Source organism: Geotrypetes seraphini, chromosome 3, assembly GCF_902459505.1.
Source record: "Geotrypetes seraphini chromosome 3, aGeoSer1.1, whole genome shotgun sequence".
Taxonomy (NCBI): Eukaryota; Metazoa; Chordata; class Amphibia; order Gymnophiona; family Dermophiidae; genus Geotrypetes; species Geotrypetes seraphini.
This window is the reverse complement of record NC_047086.1, coordinates 35,053,159-35,079,429: the sequence shown is the minus strand read 5'-3', so window position 1 is coordinate 35,079,429 and position 26,271 is coordinate 35,053,159.

Sequence of the window (26,271 nt, the reverse complement as noted above, 5' to 3'; positions counted from 1 at the left end):
TGCATAAGTCATAGCAAACTAAAACCTGCATGACTGACTGCCAGGGAAACATACCTTTTTTTGCCTTTTTAAATCCTGATGGTCCAGCGGTGTATCAGCAGAAGCGAGCTTTCCACGCTCCTGCCCCGCACTGAGACCCTCCCTCGCTGAATGGCTGCCTCAGATCTTGTAAGAACTGATGGCAGCCATTCAGGGAGCAGCACGGGCCCAGGCTGGAGCATGAAAAGCTCGTTCCTGCCTCGTGTGCCGCTGGCTGCGAGATCTGATACAAGAACGAGAGGGCATTTGGAAAAGTTGAAAGGGGACAGCTTCAAAACAAATGCTAGGAAGTTTTTCTTCACCCAACGTGTGGTGGACACCTGGAATGCGCTTCCAGAGGGCGTGATAGAACAGAGTACGGTATTGGGGTTCAAGAAGGGATTGGACAAGTTTCTGTTGGAAAAAGGGATAGAGGGGTATAGATAGAGGATTACCGCACAGGTTTTGGACCTGTTGGGCCGCCGCGTGAGCGAACTGCTGGGCAAGATGGACCTCAGGTCTAACCCAGCGGAGGCACTTCTTATGTTATGTTCTTATGTGTTCATCCAGAGCACACCCCTGATTCATCCATACCCCCCCCCAAAAAAAAAATTGCATACAATTTTGTGCACACACTTCTAGAATACCATCTAAGGGCACTTGCTCTTGTAAATGCTACTTGGCACCCATTAAAGCCATTAATGCTTGTTAACATAAATTAGTACGTCATTATTAAAAGAATTTACATGTGCAACTAACCTTATTCTGTAGCTTAAATGTGCCAATTTGCATGTGAAGTATAAACTTGGATGCCCGACTTTCTAGAATTTGGGAGACAGTGCAGAGGTAGTTTGAATGGATTTTTTGAAGGTACTACCCGAATGATGTCATTGCAATTCTGGAGGCCACATTACCATAAAGATGTGCTTAGAGTTGAGTCGGTTCAACGGATGGCCAGTAGGATGATCTCCGGGCTTAAGGGTCTCTCGTACGAAGAAAGACTAAACAAATTGCAACTCTACACTCTAGAGCAGTGATTCCCAACCCTGTCCTGGAGGAACACCAGGCCAATCGGGTTTTCAGGCTAGCCCTAATGAATATGCATGAGAGAGATTTGCATATGATGGAAGTGATAGGCATGCAAATTTGCTTCATGCATATTCATTAGGGCTAGCCTGAAAACCCAATTGGCCTGGTGTTCCTCCAGGACAGGGTTGGGAACCACTGCTCTAGAGGAACACAGGGAAAGGGGGGACATGATTGAAACATTTAAATACATCACAGGACATGTCGAGGTTAAAGACATCTTCTTTCCCAAAGGACCCTCGGTCACAAGGGGGCACCCGCTCAAACTCAGAGGAGGGAAATTTAATGGTGACACCAGGCAGTATTTCTTCACAGAAAGGGTAGTAGATCACTGGAACAAGCTTCCAATGCAGGTGATCAAGGCCACTAGCGTGCTTGACTTTAAGAATAAATGGGACATACACGTGGGATCCCTACGAGGGTAGAGTTAAGGAACTAGGTCATTAGCACTCAGACTTAGTGGGGTGGGTCAGAAGAGTGGGCAGACTTGATGGGCTATAGCCCTTTTCTGCCGTCATCTTTCTATGTTTCTATGAATATCCCAGTCAGCAGCACTTAGGGTTAGATTCACTAACAATAGCGACTCAATCGCTGTTGGCCGATTCTCCGGCCGATTTTCAATAGCGATTGATTCGCTATTACGTTTCCATGCGCAGAGCCCTAACAATATTGATAGGGGAAGCATTTGTGGGTTGCCGCATTTAGGAGGGGGGGGCACGTTTGTCATAGGGAGTGCGCGTTTGTCGGGGGTCATTGGGGAATCAATCGCTTGGCTATTTTGCATGGGATTTTACTAATTTGCATGACCGGATCGAATCGTAAAATGGGCAATCGAGGGGAAAACCGCACGGTGGGCAGTTTAGAGAATCGGGCCGGTTAGCAACGATCGCTGACTTCAGTGAATCAAGCCCTTAATCTGTGTAGCAGGAACTGTGATCACGATAAGTGCTTTTGAATACTGACTCCAGAAGCAACAGGATTTCTTTTCAGAACGGTCTGCTTTTTCCTTTCTTGCCGCTTGCATTCTTTTCTTTCCCAGTTAAAACGAAATTTAGGCACTTGCGTTTTGCTAAATGAGAGCTTGCAAAGAAAATAACAAGCGGGGGATGTAAACCACTGCTTGCTCACAGTTCTGTGAATTGCTGTGTAGGACAAACCATAAAACACTTCCTCTCTATTAGAGAGGAGTGATGCCAATGAAAGGAAAGCATAGTAAACATAGTAACATAGTAACATAGTAGATGACGGCAGATAAAGACCCGAATGGTCCATCCAGTCTGCCCAACCTGATTCAATTTAAATTTTTTTTTTTTTTTCTTCTTAGCTATTTCTGGGCGAGAATCCAAAGCTTTACCCGGTACTGTGCTTGGGTTCCAACTGCCGAAATCTCTGTTAAGACTTACTCCAGCCCATCTACAACCTCCCAGCCATTGAAGCCCTCCCCTACCCATCCTCCTCCAAATGGCCATGCACAGACACAGACCGTACAAGTCTGCCCAGTAACTGGCCTAGTTCAATCTTTAATATTATTTTCTGATTCTAAATCTTCTGTGTTCATCCCACGCTTCTTTGAACTCAGTCACAGTTTTACTCTCCACCACCTCTCTCGGGAGCGCATTCCAGGCATCCACCACCCTCTCCGTAAAGTAGAATTTCCTAACATTGCCCCTGAATCTACCACCCCTCAACCTCAAATTATGTCCTCTGGTTTTACCATTTTCCTTTCTCTGGAAAATATTTTGTTCTACGTTAATACCCTTTAAGTATTTGAACGTCTGAATCATATCTCCCCTGTCTCTCCTTTCCTCTAGGGTATACATAGGGTATACATAGGGTAAGCATTTGATGTATGGAGAAAATCTAGCTACACAACCATAATGTTAATATCTGCTCCCATTTATTTGAAGGATGGCTTAAAGGAAGAGACAATCCCGAAGGTTTAGTCTTTTCAGTAATCATTTGGATTCTTTTAAAAGCATAGGAGTGTCCATTGAAACTTTATTTGTCATTAAAATACTCAGGAAATGCAAAATCTAATTGCAATCTACTCCTGGAAATATAGGCAGCAAAGTAAGGGCTGTGTGCTATAAAATTTAGTATATAGTAGACTCTCTGTTAATAATAATAATAGTTTATTTTTGTATACCGCCACACCATCAATTCTTGGCGGTTTACACAATAAATTACAAAGTATTTAAAATACAGAGCCAAATAACAGTGTCTTATAGAAGGAAATAACATAATTCAATAAAAGATGCTAATTAACAAAGTATGACCCTAACTCATTCAAACAAAGTATGCACAATACAGATTATTTATACTAAAATAGATAAGCTTCTGTAAGCCTTATTCCATAAACATAATAAAAATCCATTTATCAAATTGATATTGATATCTATTAAGTATTGTACTGTTTAAATAGGTAGGTCTTAAAATCTTTCCGAAATTGCTGATAAGTGAGGGCTGGAGTAATAAGAGCATTCATTACTCCTGCTTGAAACGCCAGAGTCCTATCTAAAAATTTCTTAAAAGGGCACGCTTTCGCTGAAGGAAAATAAAACCAGCCGGTTCTACGTATATTTTTTTCACATATAAAAAAATCTAAAATGAGCAACAAGATAAGATGGGGCCAACCCAAAACTGAAACCGCCCACGAACGCTCCTACTCACATTTCATACCCAAACTTTGGCACACAATCCCTCCATCTGTCAGATCACTAGATGGACTCTGGAACTTCAGGAAGGCCATGAAAACCTTCCTATTTCCCACCGAATTAATTTCAAGATTCTATTTTTAGTATTTAAAGTACTAATCTTTAACGAACCACAATTTATGTCAAGAATGATTATCCCATACAATACCCCACGCTCTCTACGATCATCTTCTTCAAACCTACTAACAATTCCCTCTTTGAAAATCGTTGGCACAAGAAGAAATGATATGTTTTCTGTCATGGCCCCTAAATTATGGAATTCTCTGCCAAGTTATATTAGAAATGAAAAAGATCTTTTATCTTTTAAAAAAATTATTAAAAACTTTTTTGTTTCAAGACGCTTTTGATGTGTAACACGGCCTTTCTTGGACCCCTACATTTGGGTACGAATATCAAACTTATTAATCCCCTTCCCTCCCCATTGTTTTTTTCCTTTTATGTAATTTCTAATAGAGAATTAAATTGTAACTTTTCCCTCCTTTCCTTCTTCAATCATGTTTGTCTCTAATTCGATTGCTAATTGTTAATTGATTTATTTAGTTTGTATTGTGATTAGTCTGTTCAATTGTATGTGAGACCACTATCTAGTGGCTTTTTAAATTGTACATCGCTTAGAAAACTTGTATAAGCGATTCATCAGATGGTAATAAAACTTGAAACTTAAACTTGAAACTCTTTACTAACCCAGCGCCTTAAAGTCATTCACCCTGAAATGCCACCCAGTCAACGCACTATGTCACTTAATCTCACCAGATGCTACTTAGTGCATATGTTTTATTGTCATGTCTATATTGTAATTTATGTAAACTATGCCACCTCTGCTCTGGCTGGATTATTATGGATGTACTTTGTAACCCGTTCTGGGCTCCTTTGGGAGGATGGGCTAAAAATCGAATAAATACCGTATTTGCCGGCGTATAGGACGACTGGGCGTATAAGACGACCCCCCAACTTTCAGTTAAAAAATAGAGTTTTGTTATATACTCGCCGTATAAGACTACCCCTTCTTCCGCACACCTTCTCTACCGCCCCGGTTGCAGCACAGCCGGCCAGGTTCCCTTACTTTTGTGGCACTTCCCCGACCGACCGACAACAGCCCCGGTCCGACAAACCTCCCTGCCCTTAACCGCGAATCTAAATTACCTTCTTACAGCTGCTGTAAGAAGGTAATTTAGATTCACGGCTACAGGGCAGGGAGGATTGTCGGACCCGGGCTGTTATCAGTCGGTCGGGGAAGTGCCACAAAAGTAAGGGAACCTGGCCGGCTGTGCTGCAACCGGGGCGGGGCGGCCGCCCCTCGAACCGCGAGGCTACTCTCCTTCTCCTTACCTGCCATGCCTGCAGCACAGAGCCGAACGGAAGTCTTCCCGACGTCAGCGCTGACGTCGGAGGGAGGGAGGGCTTTGTTTAAGCTTTGTTTAAGCCCTCCCTCCCCTCCGACGTCAGCGCTGACGTCGGGAAGACTTCCGTTCGGCTCTGTGCTGCAAGCAGAGAAGGTAGGGAGAAGAAGAGCCGCGCGACTGAGTACATCCAGCCCCGCAAGTAAGGGCATGTAAACTGTACCCGGCGTATAAGACGACCCCCGACTTTGGGGAGGATTTTAAGGTACTAAAAAGTCGTCTTATACGCCGGCAAATACGGTAAATAAACTTTGTAGCAAATACATCAAAATTTAAACCACACTCTAGCCTCAAACGGCAACCAGTGAAGCCTTTGATAATATGGGCTGATATGATCATGTTTTTTTTAGATTAAAAATCAAACAAATTGCTGTGTTTTGAATTAACCAGAACTCAAGCAACCAGAACGAAAAAAAATCTAAGAAATACTGTAATACTTTAAATAAAAATGAAAATAAAATCAATTTCGGGTGGAGATTTAAGTGTAAACTTGGCACACCACACCTGAGCATGCCCTCACTTTGCCTGCCACATGTATGGTAGTTTGGAACAGTTTATGGTATGGCACAGTATGGGATATAGTATTAGTCAGGCCTATTTTTAGTACATTTATCTGGCATCTATCAATCCACACGGGTGCCAATTAACCCGTCTGTGTTGTTGTTGTGGGGTTTTTTTACCATTATTGTTTACTTTTCTATCAAAAAATGGAATTCTTCCCCTCTTCCCGTTTTTCCTGTGAGTATTTGTCTTAGTTATGTCTATATGGTTCTCGTTTGTTATCATTATTTTTATTGTGAATCGCTTAGAAATCATTTTTAAGCATTTTATCAAATTTTTAATAAAACTTGGAAACTTGAAAAACTTCAGTTCTATAACAAGGCACACGGGGTACAGTAAAAGACTGTTCTACAAATGAACATAAGCACTTAGGGCTCCTTTTACTAAGCTGCGCTACCGGTTTTAGCGTGCTCTTAGCAGGCACCACAGTGCCATGCGCGCTAGATGCTAACGCCTCCATTGAACTGGTGTTAGTTTTTCCGTGTGCTAAAATTCTACCGCAGCTTAGTAAAAGGAGCCCTTATGGCCAAATTCTATAAACGGCATCCTGATTGTAGGCGGTGGTAGGCGTCCTACTGTTGCCTAACCAATCATGATGCACGTTTTCAAAAAAACAAAAACAAGGCAGGCCACTTATAGTGTAGCCATCTGTCGCAGGTTCAGGGAGGTGCCTAGGGATGCTTAAGCTCGCCTTTTGTGAGGCAAGTACTGTATTTTTCGCTTCATAAGACACCCTTTTTTTCCCTAAAAGTGGGTGGAAATGTCTTTGCATCTTATGGAGTGAATATTCCAACACAGACCGTGATGTGCAGTGTTCTCCCTAGCGTCTTTTAGCCGGGTGCTTCGCCCGGCTAATTTAAGTGAGTGCCTGGCTGACTGCCAAGGAAACTTATACCTTTTTTTGCCTTTTTAAATCCTGGTGGTCCAGCGGTCTATCAGCGGAAGTGAGCTTTCCGCGCTCCTTCCCCCTCACTGAGACCCTGCCTTGCTGAATGGCTGCCTCAGATCTCACAAGAACTGACGGCAGCCATTCAGGGAGTGGCACGGGCCCAGTCTGGAACATGAAAAGCTCATTCCTGCCTTGTGTGTCGCTGGCTGCGAGATCTGAGGCAGCCATCCAGTGAGAGAGCGGCTCAGCACGGGGCAGGAGCACAGCTCCTGCTGAATCACGCTAGACCACCAGGATTTAAAAAGGTGAAAAAAGGTACCGGGGGAGGGGGGTTAAAAAGTTGTTAGTCATCTGGGACAGATTCCTCTTGTCCTGGCCTACCACTAGACCATCAGAGGGGGGACAGGGTACAGGACATGGAGGTGGGACAGGGTACAGAAAACTAGAAGAGTGCTTGAACCTTAAAGTCTCTCTTCATTTGTTAATGGCAGTGATGATGGTTCTTAATGCCACTGTTGACTTTACATGGTTGCAATATTATTCTGCTATATTTTATTAAATATATTAGTACACCGTTTGGTTCAGAATATTTTTTTTCTTGTTTTCCTCCTCTAAACCTAGGTGTGTCTTATGGTCAGGTGCGTCTTATAGTGTGAAAAATATGGTAAGTAAGAGGAAAAGAAAGTCACTTTGGTTCTCAGACGTAGTAGTTGAGAAAATAAGGAAAAGAGATTAGTTTTCATAAAGTACAAAAGATCACAGAAAGAGAAAGACGGGTAAAAATATCTGGAAAAGTTAAGAGAGACTAGTGAAGTAGTCGGGAAAGCAAAGATGCAAATGGAAGAAAAAAAATAGGCAACAGTAAAATAGGGGAACAACACATTTTTTAGATACATATGTTAATGATAAGAGGAAGTGCAAAAGTGCCATTGTGAGGCTCAAAGCTGAAGGAGTGCTAGCTGTGATGAACCAATGTTCCAACGCTGATCAGTGCTGACAGCTGATGCAATGAGCAGAGATTGGTGGACATTAGGATTCAGTTATCACTTGGGACCTGGGTTGGCCACTGTTGGAAACAGGATACTGGGTTTGATGGACTTTCAGTCTGTCCTAGTATGGAATTCTTATATTCTTAGAGAGCCTTCCCAACTGGAGATTTCTGCCTTATATACAGTTCTGTTATAAGTGCGCTGTTCCGAACATCTGTACAAGATGGCAACAAGTAATTAGCTAAGCCATACTGTTATCATTTCAGTGACCAAACAAATATCTTGTGGCATTATTTCTGGAGGGTTTTCATGGAAATCAAACTATCAGTAGTCTTGGATCAGGCTGACTCCATTTTTGCTATGACTGCCACATTCTTTTTGTATCCCTTGAAATGCCACCTCAGAAACTGTGGCTTCTTCACAGGTTTCTTTCTGTGGTGCAAGCATTATAGCAATGACGGACAGCAAACAAGTTCATGCCATGGTCTCTCATAATCTCTGCTTCCTTGGAGACATCCCAATGCATAGATGTGCATGCTATGTCAAGGCCAATGGTGCACTGCTTAAAGGTGAGAGGAACTTACACCCCTACACATGCCTAACATATGGATACTCATACTTATGCTGGTCAAGGCGCTGGTGTAAGAGCAAATACTTAAGTAAGGCAGGGATGAATGAACATAAGAACATAAAAATAGCCTTACTGGGTCAGACCAATGATCCATCAAGCCCAGTAGCCCGTTCTCACGGTGGCCAATCCAGTTCATTAGTTCCTGGCCAAAACCCAAGGAGTAGAGCAACATTCCATTATCTCAGAGTATGCAAGATTCCGGAACCCCAAAGAGTGCCACATTCCAGAGCTGAGATTGTGATGTCATAATGAAGGGAATAGACTTAGTAGACAAAGACAGGTTGTTCACCCTCTCCAAGGTAGGGAGAACGAGAGGGCACTCTCTAAAGTTAAAAGGGGATAGATTCCGTACAAATATAAGGAAGTTCTTTTTCACCCTGAGAGTGGTAGAAAACTGGAACACTCTTCCGGAGGCTGTTATAGGGGACAACACCCTCCAGGGATTCAAGACAAAGTTAGTCAAATTCCTGCTGAACCATAACGTACGCAGGTAAGGCTAGTCTCAGTTAGGGCACTAGTCTTTGACCCAAGAGCCGCCGCATGAGCGGACTTCTGGGCATAATGGACCAGTGGTCTGACCCAGCAGCGGCAATTCTTATGTTCTTATGACCAGGTCTGTGCCTGTATCACTTGGATTTCCTGGAGGACGCTCTGCAGCTTGCTGCTGGGCTGTGAGTATAAAACATAAAAGCATCAGTTTGATGTTTGATAATGCTGAGTACAACACAGGGATTGTTGCTATCATTGTCTATCTGTAATTAAGTTGTCCTACAAGTGTGTATGAGAAGGATATAGACATAAAGGTTTGCTGTGCTGTGAGCAAACAGTAGATAGATTTTCTTAGGAAACTCAAAGAGGAGGGGCTAGGTACTAGTGACTTGGATTAGACACCGTGAAGATGGGATATTGGGCTAGATGGACCATTGGCTTGACCCAGTACGGCTATTCTTATGTTCTTACATGAGCCAAGTATAGGACAATTAAGCCATTGCAACATCACTGATGATGTTGGCTCTGAGGCAGTGTAGAATGAGGCATTATGACATCACAATCTCAGCCTTCATCGGAGTTCCGGAATCTTGCTACTCTTTGTGTTTTGGCCAGGTACTAGTGACCTGGATTGGCCACCGTGAGAAAGGGCTACTGGGATTCATGGACCATTGGTCTGACCTAGTAAGGCTATTTTTTATGTTCTTATGATATACAGTAGATGATGGATTTTACATGTAGATTTTCAATCTGTACAAAGAAAGACAGAGAAAAGCTGAATCATACCAGTGAATTAAAGAGGTCCCTTCTGCTACCTTGCTGGGTAAACTTTGGACTGGAGTAAATGATAGCATGCATGTGCACTCAGTCTCATAGTGAAGGCGTTTAAGAGTTGAATATGCATATTTGGCACAGGGATGGTTCTGGTAGCCTGGGAACGGGCTTTCGCCATTGTCATGGGACTAGACCCTGCTACACCTCCTTCACTTCCACTTCCTTTCATCTTTTGGCCCTGGCTACGACTGCTGCATGATGGTGGGACAGAGGAAATGTTGCTTCAAATGGATGCACACCCCCTAGTATTTCACAGGAAACACATTTTTAAAAGATCGTAAGATTTAAGAGGAATGAAGGAAAGGTAGTGGTCTCCAAGGGGAGAATTTACCTTCTGTTTTATAAAACTACGCTGGTGGCTGCCACAAGCCTCAAAACATTTTAAATCCCTATGAGCTTCGGGGCGGTTACCGTAGTGACAGCCACAAGTGTGGCTATGTAAAAAAAAAAAAAAAGGGGGGGGTGTTGGGGGGGTTATTCTCTTCAAAAACTTACTAAAATTCTGCTGGTAAAAAGTAGCTGTGTGTTTGAGTGTGTTGGTTGTTTGGGGGTATGCTTGTGGGCTGTTTGTTGTACGATTGTTGCGGCTTGAGGCCGGGGGTTTGGGGTTCGTGTGTGTTTGCTTGGGGTTTTTTTGTACATTAAACAAAATGTCAATTCTGTTGGGCATCCAGCCACAAGGTTTCTGCAATGAACCATCTGTTGTCATAGTTTTCCCTTGTTGCTTCTTTGATTGTTATGTTTTTTTCTGCTTTCACCACCCCTGGTTATATGTTCCCTTTGCAATTGCTAATAATAAAGATATAAAAATAAAATAAAATAAAAAGTAGCTGCAGAGTATCTATATAGATGCACTTTTTTTAAGTTGTCATTGTAAAATTATGGGCTCATTCATTTAGGGCTCCTTTTATCAAGCCGTGCTGGTGGTTTAACGCACATAATACCACGCACTAAACCGCCGGCCGCGCTAGCCGCTACCGCCTCCCTTGAGCAGGCGGTAGTTTTTAGGCCAGCGCGGGGGTTAACGCGCGATGAAACATCGTGCGTGTTAATCCCGCTAGTGCGGCTCGATAAAAGGAGCCCTTAATGTAAAGCTCTGAGAGCTGTATGCTATATTTTACTCCAGTATTAAAGTAATAGTCATGTCAGTGAAAATCGATCAATGTTTCTATTAATAACTATCATAATTTAAAACGGAGAAAGTAGCAATACGGAGGTAAAGGTAAATCTTTAAACATTCCCTTAGCCAGGTTTATCAGCTGAAAGGATTCTCTATCGGTGCTGTTATATTTATTTTGCTTTGCATAAAAAAAAAAACCTAAGCAGACACTCTGGAAACATGATGTGCATTGCTCTATAAATCCGCCTGAAGCCATTAAGCTCATAAAGTAACTGCTCCCAGTAAAACACACAGTCCAAAATAATCCATGGAGAGGTTGTTAACAATATGAATTATTAAAGCCCTAACCCCATTATTATTATTTTTTCTTGATACAATTTACTGCTTCTTTTGGAGAAAAAAAAGTTTATGCTTTTGACCATTAGATGGCAGTGTAATACCTCATGTTGGAAAAAAGTAAGGGAGAATTCTATAAATGGCGCTCATAAAAGAACTTCTAGAAAGAGTGTATGCCCTTTATATAATAGCACCTAGCATAGGGTTACCAGACGTCCAGATTTACCCGGACGGAGGACTGTTCGGGCGTCCGGACGGCTTTTCAAAACCCGGCACTTTATCTGCCACTCACCCTCCTTATGCCACTGGGTGGAGATTTGACATTTCAATCTGTATACTTTGGAGGAAAGGCGGGAGAGGGGAGACATGATAGAGACGTAATGTAATGCGCATGAGTAATGTAAATGTAATGTAAATGCGCATGAGTCTCTTTCATTTGAAAGGAAGCTCTGGAATGAGAGGGCATAGGATGAAGTTAAGAGGTGATAGGTTCAGGAGTAATTTAAGGAAATACTCTTTTATAGAAAGGGTGATAGATGCGGGGAACAGTCTCCCAGAAGAGGTGGTGGACATAGAGACTGTGTCTGAATTCAAAAGGGCCTGGGATAGGCACGTGGGATCTCTCGGAGAGAGAGAGTGAGATAATGGTTGCTGCGGATGGGCAGCTCTATGACCTCATAATACAGGTTCAAAGAGCCTTAGCCTATAGGAAGAGGAGATGCAAATGTTAAGAACCTTAGCCAATAGGGAGAGGAGGAGATAATGGTTACTGCGGATGGGCAGACTAGATGGGCCATTGGCCTTTATCTGCCGTCATGTTTCTCTTTTTCTATGTATGTGTCTTTATAAAATAGTCCCCCTGGGGAAACTACACGTTTCTGAGCATATGTTAGATCGAAATTTCATTACTGTAATTCACTATATTGTGAAGTGTTTTAGCACAATATATTTACATATGGAAAGGATGTATAAATGTTAGTCTATGATACAGATTTGCCTCATTGTGACTAGAGCAGATTTCTGCAAAAGCAAACTATGACGCACGGCCTTTTTCAAAAATTTCTCCAAGAGTTACAATATAGGAACTGTTCATGATAGTCACTGAAACAGCAAAACTACACAATCAGAAATATGCCAAAGGTGGAAGGGAATGCAGCAAAGCATATATAATAAGATAATTAAACAAGAATGTGGTCACCAGAATGAGCAACTTTGAGAGTACTCAAGCTATCAAGAAGCTAACGAGGTAGGGGAAAGGCAGAAGTGACAAGGTATCATTACCCCCACCACCTAATGGTTACTAATTACATACTTTAACTAGACTGGGAGGTATTTACTTAATGGGATTTGTGCTGTCACTTTAGCATCTTTCATCAGTAGCGGAGGAACCTATTCGTCAATGGCATCGTCGCTGCAAATTTGGCTGCTCAGTGCCATGGTGATGCGATATAATCTTCAAATACTGCAAAAGAAGACTTTGGTGCTTTCATTTATTTATTTCATAGGATTTATTAACTGACTACAAGGGGGCACTGAAAAGTTCTCAGCCCAACCAAGAAGAAAATGACGTGGATATGGTTCAGTCAATGATCTGAAGCAATGTCAAAGCATAGAATTTTTGTTTGCTGCAAATTGGCACTTAACATAAGAACATAAGAGTTGCCTCCGCTGGGGCAGACCAGAGGTCCATCTCGCCCAGCGGTCCGCTCCCGCGGCGGCCCATCAGGCCCACTGCCTGAGCGGTGGTCTCTGACTAATTTTATAAATTTCCTCTAATCCTATCCCTATAACCTTACCTCTACTCTTATCTGTACCCCTCTATCCCCTTGTCCTCCAGGTACCTGTCCAGACCTTCTTTGAAGCCCTGTCGCATGCTTCTGCTTATCACATCCTCCGGTAGCGCGTTCCATGTATCCACCACCCTCTGGGTGAAAAAGAATTTCTTGGCGTTTGTTCTAAACCTCTCCCCTTTCAATTTCTCCGAGTGCCCCCTTGTGCTTGTGGTTCCCCATAGTTTGAAAAATCTGTCCCTATCCACTTTTTCTTCGCCCTTCATGATCTTGAAGGTTTCTATCATGTCTCCTGTAAGTCGTCGCTTTTCCAGCGAGAAAAGCCCCAGCTTTTTCAGTCTGTCAGTATATGAGAGGTCCCCCATACCCTTTATTAGCTTAGTTGCTCTTCTCTGGACTCTCTCAAGTACCGCCATGTCCTTCTTGAGGTACGGCGACCAGTACTGGACACAGTACTCCAGGTGCGGGCGCACCATTGCATGATACAGTGGCAGGATGACTTCCTTCGTCCAAAATAACCCCCACCACTTTTACTAAACCACAATATCATTAAGGTAGGGAGCCACGCTGAATGCTTCTATGAGCGTTGGGAGCAACGCAGAGCATCCAGCGCAGCTCCCTGCGCTAATAACTTCTAGCGCAGTTTAGTAAAAATGGGAGGAGGGGTAAGGTAACACTCTTTTCAGCTACAGTGGCAAAATAACACTCAGAATTTAGAAAGTTGGTTGGTTGAGCTGAGAGTAACCCCTCTCAAGGCAATGTACATCAGGTAAAGCTTGGCATAAAACGTACAATTTTATCTATATATATAAAATCGGAGGTATGTATGTGTGTATGTATGTATGTGTGTGTGTGTGTGTATGTGCTGCGATCACGCAAAAACGGCTTGACCGATTTGAACGAAACTTGGTATGCAGATCCCTCACTACCTGGGATGATATGTTCTGGGGGTCTCGCGGCCCACCTGCACACGTGGGCGGAGCTACAAACATAAAATCAGATTTCACCCATTCATGTCAATGGAAAAATTGTAAAAACCTGCCATTCTCACAGTAATTCAAAAACGGCTTGACCGATTTGAACGAAACTTGGTATGCAGATCCCTCACTACCTGGGATGATATGTTCTGGGGGTCCCGCGGCCCACCTGTACACGTGGGCGGAGCTACAAACAGAAAATCAGATTTCACCCATTCATGTCAATGGAAAAAATGTAAAAAGCTGCCATTCTCACAGTAATTCCAACTATAAAACACTTTCTATGACACTATAACCACTAGGGACATCGTTTCTATTCTACCACGGACACCATACATATAGAGTTTGTATGTTCTAACTGTGTTTGTAACTGTTTCCTTCATGCACCCCAGTTCATAATGTTATTACATTACATGAGTACTCACATATGCTGAACTAGGAACACAGGTTCCATTCTGAACCGGGAAAAAACTGCATGGAGTTTCTTTTCAACCTGAGTTTCCACATATTGAGTTGTTTAAATCAATACTGAAACTTTTGGATGCCACTTATTCCAACAGATCTTCCTTTTCAGTTTAAGAGATTGCAAATTCCAGTGAGACTTGCATTCTCTATCACAATCAACAAATCACAGGGACAGACTATTACATACTGTGGAGTGGATTTTAGATCCCCCTGTTTTTCCCATGGACAACTCTATGTTGCTTGCTCAAGGGTGGGTTCACCCAAGAATTTATATGTTCTTGCTCCTGGAGGTGAAACTAAAAATGTTGTTTTTAATCAAGTTTTGTGTTAGTTGTATTGTATTCATTTTGTCAAATATTTCACATTATAATTTGAATATTTTATAAAGCTGTAAAAAAATAATTTCATTCACCACTATAAAGTATCTTTATTTCAATCCATTTACTGTGTTATTGCTATAATTAAATACCCGTGCAACGCCGGGGCATCAGCTAGTTAACAATATAACAAATAGTGTAATGATCAAGCACTGACATAAATACAATCATTGAGGTAAACTTGGGAATAGCAAATTGATATCTAGAAAATGGAGTCATGGAAGCCTTTTTTTGTTCAGACCATCTGTTGACCGGGATGGTTCGCTGGCGGCTGCTGAGGGCGAGACGCAATCCTGAGCACACCATTTTGCTGACCCTGGAGAAGCGGATTCCACCGGCCAATCCAGCATAGGTGAGAGAAGTGACTCCTGTGGTAGATGGGAACCAGGTAAAAGACTCTGCGGGGATGCCACAGGGAGCCATCATTAAGATCAAATTGCTAGTGTAGGAGACTTTAGTAGACGCTAAGAGGCTGCTTCTGCCAGCAGTGGTAATGTGGTGAGTCCTTTGTCCATTTTTGAATTTAATCCTACTAACCAGCTAAATTATCATTGAAGGACTTATGGACATTGATTGCATCTCTGGGCAGAATCTGACCAAGCAGCTAACCCAAAGAAGCTCTCAGATATCTAATCTGGAAATCAAGATTGAGGATCACAAATCTCGCTTAACAACTATGGAAAATCATTTACTGAATGCTGAAAACAATTTGGTTAAAGTTGTCTCTCGTAGCCCTTTCAGGACCAAGGGACATATTTGTCCCATAACTTTAAAATCCTATAAATTTTGATTGGGATAGTCTACAGTTCTAAATTTGATATGTACGGATTCCATAGGATGCTGCCTTTATGTAAACAAACTGGTTCCGACATTCATTCATTAGCGTCGTTGCTAGATTGACGAGAAGATTCACTTGCCACACTGTCCATAAGCCAGAAGTTTGATTTTTTAAAAAAAAAATAATGATATTTCACAAAAAAAATCAATTTTTTGGCATCTGCAAGCCCTTTTTACCATAAAAATGTCATCAAAACCACAAAAATTGGCCTACAATCCTTATGGTCCTGAAAGGGTTAATACAGTAGTTGTTAAAGAAAATTCAAATCTACTTAAAAAAGTGAGAACTTAGAAAACAGTCAGACATTTAATTAATTTCCCGAAGAAACCAGGAGTTTCATCCCAGGATATGTTTCGGAGGTTTATGACCGATCATCTACAGATACCTTCACAATCTTAGCCTCCTGTGTACTATTTGCTCCCATTTAAAGAAGAAGGCTGAAGAAAATGATTAGGATATATTTTCCCCAATTTCACAAGATAGTTTGAACTTGACTGCTTTTCTGGAATCATCTAAGGAGGAATTGGTCATACCCTCTACATTATCGATGACAGTGTCACTAGACCTGGACAGAGACTGGCTCTTGAGACTTTATTTCAGATATAAAAATGTTCCATTTATTTCTTTGAATGTTCGAATGGTTCCTGATGTGGTTAAGGCCATGCAAAAAATATATAAATAATTTTTATTGCTATTGGAGATTTTTTTTTGTGCTTAAATTTCCTTGCAAGTGTATGATAAAATATAAGGCTAATACTTTCATATTCTTTAATCCATCTCAGATAACATTATTTTTGGGTAATAAAATTGTTGAAGTAGGCCATAATCCATTATCTCAGCCCAAGAATGAAGTCTGAGAGCTGTTTATAACTTTTTTTATTTTTTTTAATGTTTTTTTTTTCATTGCAATTTGACATATAGGAATTTTACTTCCTAAGAATTAATCCCAATTTTTGAAGTATCTCTGTAAGATAGGTTTCAGTTGGTTTTTATGATTTTGTGCAATGATTAAACCGAAACAGTTGGAGGTCCATTTTCAAGAAGGACATTTCCTGCTAAACATCCAAAATCGTAAGCACAGAAACAGCCATTTTTGAAAGCCAAACCATTAGACATATATATATATATACTAGTGTTTAAGTCCGTTACATTAACGGGTGCTAGAATATATGCCTGTCTGTCTTTCTTTATTTATGTCTCTCTCCCTGTTCCTGTCTCTTTCTTCCATCCTTTCTGTCTCTCTCCCTCCTGCTATTTTTTTCTCTCTCTCCCTGGCACCCTTTGTCTGTCTGTCTGTCTGTCTTTATTTCTGTCTGTCTCTCTCTGGCCTCCTTTGTCTGTCTGTATTTCTTTCTGTCTCTCCTCCCCCCCCCCCCCCACTTTCCTTTGCAGAAGCAGCAGAAGTATTTCCGTTCCCCTCCAGGTCCCTGTGAAGCCCCCCCACACACACACTTTCCTTTGCAGAAGCAGCAGCAGTATTTCCGTTCCCCTCCAGGTCCCTGTGAAGCCCCCCCCCCCCCCCCACTTTCCTTTGCAGAAGCAGCAGCGTATTTCCCTTCCCCTCCAGGTCCCTGTGAAGCAATTCCCTTCTCTCACGTGAGCTGTCCTGCTCCGTTCGGCCCCTTCCTTCTCTTAATACGATTTGGCCTGCTCCGTTCGGCCCCTCCCCCTTCCCGCAGGCTGGCCTGCTGCGGCCGAAGGTTAGTTTTAAAAGTGCCTGTGGCGGCTCCTCTTACGCTGCTGAGCCTCGGTAGCACGTTCCCTCTGACGCACGGGATCGCGTCAGAGGGAACGTGCTACCGAGTTGGAGAGCGGCCTGCGAGGTTCCCTAAAGCCGGCCACCATCGCAGGCTGCTCTTTACAGGAGGATCAGCAGCAGCGGCGGTGGCGGCGAATGAGGGCCAGGTGTGTTCCCTGCCGAGGACGCGGGAAGGAAGAGAACTTGCCTGGCTCCAGGGTGAGTGAGGGCGGGAGGAGGGGAGTGGCCAGAGTGATCATTGGCCGGGTTCTAAAATGGAACACGGCCACGGATCACACACCACGGCGGCAGTAATCACGCTTTTTTAAAAGCGCATGCGCCGCTAACCTTTTATTATATAGGATATATATATATATATATTTTTTTTTTTTTTTTTTTTAAATCAATGACTTAGATGTCTAGGTCGACAGGATGTTCAACTCTTAAAATGCCTAACTTTATATTCTATTTTTGACCAATAAAACGTTCAAGTTGAAAATGTCCAAATCTAGGCCATTTGGACGTAGGGGTGGCCAACAGAGCAGTTGATGGGGATTCCTTCTCCCACGATCAGACAAGGCAATTGATGGGCACTTCTACAAAACTTGCTTTTGTACATTTTTTTACTTAGACGTTTTTATTTTTGAAAATGGGCAAAAAAGGTAGACGTCCTAAGGACCAAAACTTATACCTAGCTCATTTTCAAAAATGAAAGATAGACGTTTGGCAGCTTTGAAAATGGACGTGTTTCCTACTGGGTTTGTGGACGTCTTGCACGAAACGTCCAACCTCAGACTTAGGCACACTTTCGATTATGCCCCTCCATGTCTGCACAATTCAAATGATGCACCTGAAAAGTGACACACAACAAATAGCATAAATATGATGCTCATAATGTCAGTAAAATACAATTAAACATCTTAGCAGGCAGTTAATTAGGACAGGCATTGATATTATTTAGATGAGCGACTAAATTGAAGGCAAATTAATATGTACAGTTGAATAAAGTATGAGATCCTGGCAGTGTTCAAAGCCCAGTTAAAAGCCCACGTCTTTGAGAGTGCTTTAAAATCCTAACTCCTCTCACCTTGGGTTCTGCATCCCCAACCCTATATGTCATGTCTGTCTGTCCAAGTTAGATTGCAAGCTCTTCGGAGCAGGGACCATCTACAAACCTCATAATGTACAGCGCTATATAAGTAGTAGTAGTAGTAGAGGCCCTGGTCTGGTTACAGGATTTAGGGCTAGATTCATTAAGCCCACCGATCGTGTTTGCGATTGTGTACCGACCCCATTCACCAACCTCGTGGCCGATCAACCTCCGATCCGATCCGCGCATGCAAATGAGGGGAATGGAATGCAAAAGTAGGAAGGCAGTGATTCACTGAACAATTTCAGGAACACCGACTGGGCTGGCCGATCAAAAAAGAAAGCCACTGCTGAGGACCAGTCGCTCATGTCCCTGCCGACTCTCCTGAGCATTCTCTCCTATGGTCCCCTGAAAATAAGCAACCTGCTCTCTGCCGCCCCGACTCTCCTGCTCTCTGCTGCCCTTCTTCACAGTGCAAGCCCACTTTTAATCTGCGGGCAAGGGCGGCAGAGAGCAGGAGAGTCGGGGTGGCACAGACTTCATTTCGGTCTCCTTTTAAAACATTCATGGGGGAGGAAGATTTGTTTAACAAATTGCGGGGTTTCCTTTGAATATGCAGAGATTGATTTGCCCCCTCCCCCCCCTCCCCTGAGTTTACATGGACGTAGTTAAAACCACGGGCTCGCAAAAAAAGTTTCTTCCAGCTCTTCCTTGCGCGGAGAGCATGCGCAGACCATCTACAGGCAAAGAAGATGGTCTGCGCATGCGTCAGGATCGTTATGCAGTGATTCGTGTGCTTGGTGTGGGGCATGCCTCAGATTGCCACGATTTGCATGAGGCTGCGCTGTGAATTGCCCACCCGGCCATGGATCAGATTGGATCACTTATGGATTGGATCGGATACATGAGGTTAGTGAATCTAGCCCTTACTTATTTACTACTTAAATACTTGTTTACTGAAATGACCTCTGGACATATGAATAGCCTTACTGGGTCAGACCAATGATCCATTAAGCCCAGTAGCCCATTCTCACGGTGGCCAATCAAGTCCCTAGGAGTAGCAACATTCCATGCTACTGATCAAGGGCAAGCAGTGCCTTCCCCCATGTCTTTCTCAATAACAAGCTATGGACTTTTCCTCCAGGAGCTTGTCCAAACCTTTCTTAAAACCAGCTACGCTATTCGCTCTTACCACATCCTCTGGCAACGTATTACAGAGCTTAACTATTCTCTGAGTGAAAAAAATGTCTTCCTATTGGTTTTAAAAAAGTATTTCCCTGTAACTTCATCGAGTCTAGTCATTTTTGACGGAGCGAAAAATCGATCCACTTGTACCCGTTCTACTCCACTCAGTGTGCAGTGGCAGTTGAGAAAGCAAATAAGCAAATAGAATGTCGGGAATTATCAGGAAAGAAGTGGAAAACAAAGATGAAAGTGTTATAATGTCTTTGTATCATTCTGTGGTATGGCCACACCTCGGATAATGTGTGCAGTTCTGGTCACCGTATCCTAAAAAAGATGTCGAGGAATTAGGAAAGGTTCGGAGATGGGCGATGAAAATAATAATAAAAGGGATGGGATGGGATGACTTTCTTATGGGGGTTGTCTTCGATCAAAATCTAACTATGAAAAATCAGCTTGACATCGTAGTCCAAAAGGGGTACTACACATTATGGAAGCTCCATACTATTAAATCGTACTTCGAAACGTCTGCATTTAGTCTTATGGTCCAATCATTAGAACTGAGTCTTCTGGTCTATTGGAATATTCCTTATTTAACTACGACTAAACAAAATTATTACTATTTTACAATTGATCCAGAATACGGCGGTACGATTGATTCTGGTCTAAAGAAATATGATCGTGCGGTGTAACCTCTTTCTACCGTGAGTTGCCCTGGCTCCCCGTGGAGGCACGCAATATCTTTAAACTGGGATGCATATGCTACAAAGTCATCTATGGCCAAGCCACACTTTATTTAGTTGACAGATTTTCAATTGCATCCCATAAGAATAGTAGAAAATCACATGCTCTATTTGCATTTCCCTCTGTTAAAGGCTGCAAAGGCAAGAAATACCACGATCATCTGCTTTCAATTCAAGCAGCTTTTCATGACAAAGACTTTCGTTCACTGTTACTCACTTCTCACTCTTATGAACACTTTAGGAAACAACTGAAGTCTTATCGTTTCCCTAAGTACTTGTCTGAGCAGTTATCTATGGCCCTTTCTTCTAGATTATGCGATTTTTGGAAACCGCTTTGAACTTATGGTTATGCGGTATAGAAATACAAAGTTATGTTATGAAAGGCTGAAGCAGCTAGGGCTCTTCAGTTTAGAGAAGAGATGGCACAGGGGTGATATGATAGAGGTCTATAAAAATACTGAGTGGAGTGGAAAGGGTAAATATGAATCTATGTTTTACTCTTTCCAAAATACTAACCCCCTATTTTACTAAGGTGCGCTATGCTTTTTAGCGCGCGCTAATCACGTGGTAAATGCTAACACGTGCATGTTATCCTATGGACATAGAAACATAGAAGATGACGGCAGATAAGGGCCATAGCCCATCAGGTCTGCCCACTCTACTGACCCACCCCCAAGTCTACTATCCTAGGGATCCCACTTCTGGTGACAGGTTCCCTTGGCTTAACCCTCTAAGGGATCCCACATGGGCATCCCATTTGCTCTTAAATTCTTGCACGCTGTTTGCCTCGATCACCTGCACCGGGAGCTCGTTCCAAGGATCAACCACTCTCTCAGTGAAGAAATATTTCCTGGTGTCGCCATGAAATTTCCCACCCCTGAGTTTGAGCGGATGCCCTCTTGTGGCTGAGGGTCCTTTGAGAAAGAGAATCTCTTCTTCCATCTTGATACGGCCGGTAATATACTTAAACGTCTCGATCGTGTCTCCTCTCTCCCTACATTCTTCGAGTGAGTACAGCCGCAAATTTTTCAGCCTTTCCTCGTACGATAGATCCTTGAGCCCCGAGACCATCCTGGTGGCCATCCGTTGCACACTCTCAGCACATCTTTTCGGTAGTGTGGCCTCCAGAATTGCACACAGTATTCCAAATGAGGCCTCACCATGGTTCTGTATAATGGCATTATGACTTCAGGCTTCCGGCTGACGAAACTCCTGCGGATGCAACCTAACAACTGGACGTGTTAGCGGTTAGCGCATGTGTTGATTTAGCGTGCGCCAAACGCTCGCTAAAATGCTTAGCGCCTTAGTGAAAGAGGGCCTAAGACTAGGGGGCATATGATAAAGCTACTAAGTGGTAGATTTAAACAAACCAGAGAAAACATTTATTCATACAACATGTAATTAAACTCTGGAATTTGTTGCCAGAGGATGTGGTAAAATCAGTTAGTTTAGCAGGGTTTAAAAAAGGTTTGAATAATTTCCTAAAAGAGAAGTCCATAGGCCAATTTTAAGATGACTTGAGGAAATCCACTACTGATTCCTTTAATATTTATTTATTTAATTAATTAATTCAATTTACATCTCAACCTCCACAAGGAGCCCAGAATGGATAAGCAGCAGAAATTCTGTTTTACTACGTGGGATCTAGCTAGGTACGTGGGACCTGGGTTGGCCACTGTTGGAAACAGGATACAGGGCTTGATGGACTTTTGGTCTGTCCCAGTATTGCAATTCTCATGTTCTTAACTTTATTGTGCAAGACTGTCTGGGGATGTTTAGCAGCACTTAACCTATCGCTAGACTCACTAATGACCTTCTTCAGAGAAGTAAAGACCTTCCTCTTCCGCCAATTGGACCATTAAAAACTGCCTTCTCAATATACTTCTCCTAGTACTTTTCGCTATGACCAGTCTGGTCTCTAGAGTAAGCTCTGTTATTGTCTACTGTAACATAAGAACATAAGAACCGCCATCTCCGGATCAGACCTTCGGTCCATCAAGTCCGGCGATCCGCACACGCGGAGGCCCAGCCAGGTGTACACCTGGCGTAATTTTAGTCACCCATATCCCTCTATGCCTCTCGTAAGGAGATGTGCATCTAGTTTGTTGTCATGACTAGTCTGTTTTCAAACGATTGTGAATGTCTACTTGTAACCCCTTCTGAGCTTCTGGGAGAACGGGATAGAAATAGAAATAAATAAATAAATAGTGCCACTGATGATCCCCTCTAACCACCTATGGCTGTCCAGGGACGGAGTTAGGGCAGAGTGAAAACTTAGCCAGTTAGTGGAAATTTTCACTCTGTTAACCAGATACTGTAAGTAACCAAAACAGCTGTCCTAACTTTAGGTCCATTTTCACAAAGCCACAGTAGCGATTCCCGATACGGCAAGTGCGACACAGCTCATTCAGTTTCTGTGGGTTGTGTCGCATTTGCCTTAACTGGCACTTGCTCCCATTGATTTGTAAACGAGGCCCTTTGTGTGCTAATTTAACTGGCCCATTAACTCCCAGGTTGGCAGTCATACCCAGATATTCAGTGCCTGGGACTGTGTATGCCCTGTCTTTCAATATCCAGAGTTAGTTTTAGCCCACAGCTGGAATCAGTTTGCCAATCGCTTACTGCTGTGAGATGGACATCAACCCCTTAAATTATGAGCCTTACAAGGATAAATTACATGATATAAGTATGGATCATCATTACTATGCCCCCAGAAGCAGTTCAATGCAATTTGCAATTTAGAAGAGCCTGACCATGTTCAAGGTGTATATTAGTTCATTAGGGCTCATTTATTTTGATATCGGACTAAACAAAGACTTTGGCTTCCTTTCATACTACAAAGAAATTTAAACTACTTTGTCATCTCTCTGTCTCCTACTTACCCTCCCACACCTCCCTCTTCTTGAGAAACTATCACTGACATGTTCTCGTTTCCCTTAAATATACTGACGTTTGTCAACATTTACTTTTTTTCTGATCTGAAGAAGAAGGGGTTACCTTCAAAAATCTATCGTAAAAGGCATAGAGCTAGTCCAATCACCTTATTTCCTTTGTTTTATTTCTAAATATTGCCTTGAAAAGTGCCTAAGGCCCGCACCTGTGACACGGATGCCAGTTAGAGAATCGGGGTGGTTAGGAGGGCAATTCTGTATAGGACACCCATGTGTGATTCTCAAAAACTGCTTAGGCGGTTGATGAGACCGGGTGGCCTATACAGAATCAGGCCCATAAAGCTGACTTCCCTCCTGTAGAACCACACAGAGAACAGAATCTCATCCCGGAGCATTGGAGGCACAACACCTGAAGGAACAGACCCAAACCATTTGGACATATGAAAATCAGAATTCAGACAAGGGAATCATGGAAACCAGCTTCCTGCAGGCAAACTCACACTGACCTCACCCATGGAAGTGGAAATCAAATGGAGATAGTAAACCTCGCCAACTATCAATTATCACAGAAAGCGACCTCTGTACTTTCGAAAGGACTCTCTTTCAGCCCTACCAGCAAAATAGATAAAATCCAACTATTCTCAAATCTTGAAGAACTCTTCAGGAAATTCTGCTTAAAAGTACATTTCCACAATAAAGAGACTCCGAACAATTTTAAACAAAATAATACATTCTTTACCTCACAGGATGAACAAAACACAAAACTAGAAAATTACATAGAAAGTTTCAAACATAGGGTAAAATCACAACTTTTCAGTAAACAAAAAGAAAATTCTTTACAACCTTTTCCCCATCAGATTGAGTTGCCATAAAAAGCTTACAAAATAATCAAAACGTCATCAAACCTGCAGACAAAGAAGGTTCTGTAGTAATTATGGACATTGGAGAAGGATATAGACAACTCTCGGACAACACATACTATAATAAACTGACTGTAGTTCTCCCCTCTCGTTCAATTGTATGTCAATATTATGTCCTGTTTTATTAGTCTCTTGTTTGGGTTTCCCTTTTTATTACTGTACAACGCTTAGAATTTATGATAGGCATTTTATCAAAATTTTAATAAACTTGAAACTTCCACAAAGGATTATACTAAACAGCTAAAAAAACCTCATCAAAACACTTCCAAAGCAAATGCAGTCATATTTAAAGAAACTCATACCTAACTGTCCTTTTGTGGGCACATTCTACATGCTGCCCCAAATTCACAAGTTTCAAGTTTTTCATGTTTATTTAAATTCTTTGATTTACTCGCATACTCCAAATCCAATGCGATTTACATAAGTTAAGCATTAGGTTAAAATAAAAACACCCAAACATAACAATTAATACTAATTACAATAATACATTTAGGGAAATTGGGACCGACAACAGTTGGCTTAAATACAATTCGTCTCATACACAAAAGGTTGGGGAACAAAAAACCTGCTTGATTTTACTAGATCGTCTTCCTAGTCTATTGTAACTTAGAATAAATCCATTAAAAAGCGTCCTTAAATAACCAACTCTTTAGGAGACTTTTAAACTTGCTCAGTAATTTTTCTTCTCTTATATTAAGTGGAAGTGAGTTCCAAATTTGAGCGGCTGTAACAGAAAAGATCATATCTCTCCTAGAATATATAATTTTTAATGAAGGCACTGCCAGTAAAGATTTATCCTTCGATCTTAAAGATTTTATGGAGGCATACGGTATTAGATATCTTTCTAAGAATGTAGGGGCTTTGTTTATAAGTATTTTATGTGTAAGTAATGCTATTTTATACGTGATTCCGTAGTTTACTGGTAACCAATGTTTTTCCTTTAGAAGTGGTGTTACACGATCAAATTTTTTCTTTCTCGTAATTATTTTTATTGCAGTATTTTTCAGAATTTGTAATCTGCGTATTTATTTTAAGGTGGACCAATCATATCTGGATTTTGGCACACTCATGAAAGAAATATCAGGATTTATAGTAGGGAATCTTAAACCCTTAGGCTTGGCTTCTCGATCTGGCGCCGATATCACCAGCCGCTTTAACCCCCCTCTTTTACTAAGGCACGCTAACCTAAACGCAAACGTGTCCACAGACTATAATGGACGCATTAGCATTTAGCGCGTTGTGGCCAATCAGACTCTGTGCCTGACGTGTTCCCAGCTAGAAACCCCAGGAGAGACAGAAATCGAGCTAGGAAAGTTTGTTCCCGAGCCCCGCAGAGCCCAGCGGCCTAGTTTCCCCGAGTCCACTAGGGAGAATTCCGCTGAAGATGAGGTTCTATCTGACTATTCAGAAGCTGAGGAGACGGAAACTCAGTCCAGCTCTGCAAGGTTTGTCTCCAAACCTGTGAATATTAAGTTTAGGCAGAATGCTCCTGTGCCTTGCTTGGTTTCTGTTGGTTGTAGTCTGCTGTTTGTGGGGGGGGGGGGGGGGGGGAGTTTTGATAGGAAGGGGTGTTCCTTAATTGTGCTGGTAAAAGATTCCCTTATTTTGCTGCCGGGTAAGAAACGGCTGTAGAGTGAATAGTTTTATTTATTTATTTCGATTTCTATCCCGTTCTCCTAGAAGCTCAGAACGGGTTACAAGTAGACATTCACAATCGTTTGAAGACAGACTAGTCGTGACAACAAATAGGTTACAGTAGACAATAACGGAGCTTATTCTAGAGCTAATTCTTATTGTATTCGATTCCTCTAGGATTTGGGAATCTTATTCTCATATGGTTGCTGATCAGGTTGTAATTGTCATTGGGTGGTATTTCTATTAAATTCAACTTGTAGTCTAGTGTTTCACCATGGAAGATTAAAAAAAACCCCAAAACAGTGTATATAGTTTAAAAATACACCTTGCTTTGAAGAGCAGCCACTGTAGTTCGAAGTATTGGGGTATCACTTTGTCATATTTAGTTGTTGAGAAAATAAGTCTGGCTGCTACATTTTGAATGATGTATAGGGTAGTGGTGGGTTTTTTGTACATATTCTTTGCATCCTATGTAAAGGACATTGCAATAATCTACTCTTACTCTGTTAACCACTCTGAACTGTTATGGTACTGCGGTATGCAAAAATAAAGTTATTA